Source organism: Myotis yumanensis, unplaced genomic scaffold (assembly GCF_028538775.1).
Source record: "Myotis yumanensis isolate MYYU_CA2020_CCGP unplaced genomic scaffold, mMyoYum1.0.hap1 SCAF_8, whole genome shotgun sequence".
In the NCBI taxonomy this organism is placed as follows: Eukaryota; Metazoa; Chordata; class Mammalia; order Chiroptera; family Vespertilionidae; genus Myotis; species Myotis yumanensis.
In genome coordinates this window covers 25,404,108-25,408,723 of record NW_027223759.1, presented here as the reverse complement: position 1 = coordinate 25,408,723, position 4,616 = coordinate 25,404,108, and positions in this window count along the sequence as shown.

Genomic DNA, 4,616 nt, shown 5'->3' with positions numbered 1-4,616 from the left:
TTTTAAGACTCTTTCTCGTTTCATGGCCACATCAGATTTTTTTCTGATGCGATTTTTCAATTATTCCAGCTACATTTAAAGAATTGGATTTCTAACTTCACTGCCATTTCAGGTGCGTGTTTTTAGCATGTTAACTCGGTTTTTGCAATTATGCTATAAGCTACTTTTGGATACTGTCACATTTTCAAATTAAAAGTTTAGAGGCAGAAACCCTAAATTTCCTTTGTATCTTCAGAAAACCAAATTCCCCAGGCCTCTTTTGTGACCCTTCTGTAAACCATGAGGAAAATATGGACTCTCTAATTTCATTCACTTCTTGTAATAAATTTTGTATTCTTTTTTTTAAATATATATTTTGTTGATTTTTTACAGAGAGGAAAGGAGAGGGATAGTTAGAAACATCGATGAGAGAGAAACATTGATCAGCTGCCTCCTGCACACTCCCTACTGGGGATGGGCCCGCAACCAAGGTACATGCCCTTGACCGGAATCGAACCTGGGGCCTTTCAGTCCACAGGCCGACGCTCTATCCACTGAGCCAAACCTGTTAGGGCTAAATGTTGTATTCTTGATACAAATTGCCATCATAATCCACAAACAATGGTTGACCTCATACTGTGTGGGAAGCAATATGACATGAGTGTATTGAGAATGCAAACATTTCTAGGGCAAGTCTTGGCTCTTAAGGAGCTCCCAGTCAATTGGGGAAGATAGCCACCCAAACAAACAATACAAGTGAAGTTAATAATAGAGGAACCAAAGACTTAGGTATATGCCCTTAGCCTGGAAGGGGAGTGTCAGGCAAAGTTTGTGTTGGAGGAGGTCACTGAGAGGACACAACTGCCTGTTGACTGGAGCTGGCTGGGCAATTGGAGGCTTGCCCCAATCCCACCCCCATCTTTGGAATGTACACTCTGCCCACAATTTCCACAGTAGGAACCATTTCAAGGATGTAGCCTTGAGAGAGTAAGGTGCTGTCGTGACTAAACCCCATTAAGGCCTCTATATAAACTTTCACGATTCTGGTGGGTGAGTGTGGAAATCTACTTGTCTTGTGGCTGCCCAGACCAAGTTTCCTGTGTAAGTTCCCTTGCTTATCACACCTGCCACTTAACAACCTGGAGTGGTCTGTCTCTTTCTTCTGTCTCTCCTTGCCCTCCCTGTGTGTGGGGGTGGGGTGGGGTGGGGTAGGAGGTGCAATTTGAATTCACCTGGGGAACTCCCAAGGTGGAAAACAATTTGCTAAGGAAATAGATCTGAGTTAAGTCTTGAAGAAAATGAAAGAGTTTGTCAAGTAAAAGGAGACCAAGGGCAAACAAACCCTAAAAACATTGTACCTAGTAACACATTGGAAAGATAGTGGCACAGAAGGTATTGAGGATATTGGTGGATCCTGCTTGAGTCGATGAACCCTGCAGACTCAAATGGAAAGGGAAGGAAATGATGACAGGAGAAGGCTGATTTAGAAAAAAAGTAGAGGGCTCTTAGCCTGGATATCAGAAAGAAATTTAAAAAAATGTTTTAGGAATAGTTGAGTGAGAGATATGGAGAAACTGGAGAGAGGAGAAAAAACTGAACTTATTCCAATTCTTTGGTGTTTTCTTAATATTGCCATCTTGAGGATTTGTTTCTTTCTATTTCAGTAACTGTGAGCATTCCTACAAAGGCATTAATATACAGTCCTGGCAGCTGAAGTGAAAAAGGCTAGAGTACTTTGTCACCCTGCATATGTTTTGGAAATAAAGAAGAAAATGGTATACTTCAGTGAACAAGTGTGGGGAGATTTGCTTTCAATACAGAGCTGCAAATTGTATCTTTTTCTACACAGGCTCCATGCGAATGAAGAAGATCATAATTACTAAGGCACACTGTTGTTCACTTTTACACATTTAATAGCCCAAGATTGATTCATAGATGCTACAAAACAGAGCAGTTACGGTAAAGCAGAGCATTTTTGTGTTGGACATATTTACTTTTAAGGAAAATATTTGGGGTGTGGCATACATAGTGTAACTGCCTGGCTGTTCCTGCTATCCCCATTTCTTTCACTGATGCCGTTTTCATAATAGGTTATTCTTCTGGGAATAGTGCCCAATGTTTTATTCATACTTTATGTGAAACAAAAAGAGCTGAGCTCAGTTGCATCTGAGTTGTGTTGTGTTTTTGACGAGGGCCCTGTAACTCTTACCTTGTGACACATAGCAAGCATTTCCCTGTAACCACAGCTATTTGGCTGCCTATTCTAATTGGCACTTCTCCCACCCTATATTTCCTCCAGATTTTGTTCTGATTTGTAAGATGGATAAATAGTAATTTCCCTTAGACAAAATCATTCACTACACTTTTTGGACAGCCTTGAAGACTGAGTAACATTGTGAGGACTTGTTGGCTTTCTTCCTTTTTAGTCACCTTTCACTTTTTATTTACAGAAGAGTCATGCCTTATTGTCCAAAACTGTCCCCTGTGGCAATCTACCCAATGTCCTCACCTGTCCCCTTGCCCTTCAAGAATTCAGTGATTTATCAATAAAGGAGCCCAGTATTTCTGTTAAGCTACTTCTGATGAAAAATTTCTGAGTTATCCTCCTTGGAGGTGTGACCATTTACTTAGTAAGAGAATGTATGGAGATAGAAATAAAATGATCAACAATCTATAATAATAAAAGCATAATATGCTAATTAGACCTAACGTCCTTCTGGACATCCTTCCAGACAAACTTCTGGACGAAGCCGGGGCTACGAGGGAAGCCCAGGTCTCGGGTGTTAGAGGGAAGCTGGTGTTGGCAGCCCGGGGGGGGGGGGGGGGGGAGAGGCAGGCCTACTCTTGCATGAGTTTCATGCATCGGGCCTCTAGTTGAAAGTAAAGCAGTATAATGAGTGTTTGATCTAGGGTGATATTTTAGTTCTCATTGATCCCACAAGGTAGGTGAACACAGACATGGTTTAATTTACTGTATGTACAGTCTAATTCTATGTAAAAGCTGATGTTATTTAAATTTTTAAAAGTTTCTTTTTTTCTTTTTGTTATTTAGAAGCTATGTCAGTCAGGATAGGCTAAGCTATGCTACAGTAACAAATAATCCCAAATATCATAGTTTTATTTCTCAATCAATAAATTTCCATTGAGTAGGAAGTCTGCTAATCATAGTCACTCAATGACCTTGGCTGAGAGAAACACTACGTCAACATCATGTACTGCCAGGATTACCTGAGCTAGGGGAGAGAATGAGAAACATCATGGTCTGGCTTTTTAAAAAGTCTCATGTACATGCTTAACTTCAAAGGAGATAAAGGAATTCAATTCTCTATGGGCTTGAAAAGCAAAGAGCAAGAAATATTTATCAAACAGGACTAATAACTTCCATAAAAGAAATGCATACTCACTGAAGAAAATTTAAGAAGACAAAAAAAAAATAGGTAAAAGCAAATTATTTTACTCTGCTCAGGCTGTAATAACAAAATACCCTAGACTGGGTGACTTAAACTATAAAAATTTATTTTATTCTCTCACAATTCTGGAGTCTGGGAAGTCCAAGATCAAGGTGATTTGATTCGGTTTCTGGTGAAAACTCTCTTCCTGGTTTGCAGACGGCCACCTTCTTGCTATGTCCTCACTGCAATTATAAAGACAGTATTTATTAAAATACATTTTATTTTCAAAGTTAAGCTATCAGCTGTTAAAGTGTGTATACATTTTTCTGAGACACCCTATATATCCCCATGCCCTGATCATGCCATGCAGCCACAGACAGGCTCTCCAGAGCTAGGGAAGCAGATTGGTATAGAGGCTCCAACCTTAGAATTTTTTGGCTCAGGTCCGGGCTCCATCAGCCATTATCTATAGAGCCCAGGACTTGCTACCAGCCTCTCTTAGCCTCAGTTTTCACAACTGTGTAAAGGGGATGATATTACTATTTACCATAAAGGGTAGTTGTGAGGACTGAGTGAAGCAATCCAATAAAGGGTTTAACATAGCACCTGGCATATGTTAAGAGCTCAAGAAATATTAGTTGTGAATCAGGGCTTATATTTGAAATGTTTAAGTGGTAGGTCATAAATAGAGACCAATCTAAATTGTCACTGCCTGAAGATGTTATACCTTTAAGTAACTAGATGGTGGGCAGGCCAAGGGGTGCTGGGGGTGTGGGAGACTTGAGGCAGGGAAATATTTTAATAACTTTCATGACCATACTCCTGAGCAGCAGGCCTGGTTGTTATTCTGATGATTATTCTGTAGAAGAGTATTATTCTAGAGGCATGAATTTGCTTATCACATTAAATAACTTATTTATGCTGATGATTCACAGATTTACATCTCCACCCTCTTCTGCTCTGCTGCCTACTTGACATCTCTGCTTGGATGTCTTCAGGCATAGCAGACTTAACATTTCCAAAGCAGAATTCTTGATCCATCCTCCCTACCCTCTCTCCCCCCGCAGTAGGTTTTGTTCCTCTCCTCATCTTTTCTACCTCAATTAATGGTGCCAGGGATGTGGTGTGTCTTGGATGTCATGATTTATTCACATATAAGAAGCTCAGTAAGAGAATAAATGGATATGTGCTGCCTACTATGAATACAGCACTCAGAGATGAAGCATGGATTTGGGGGCTGTTTTC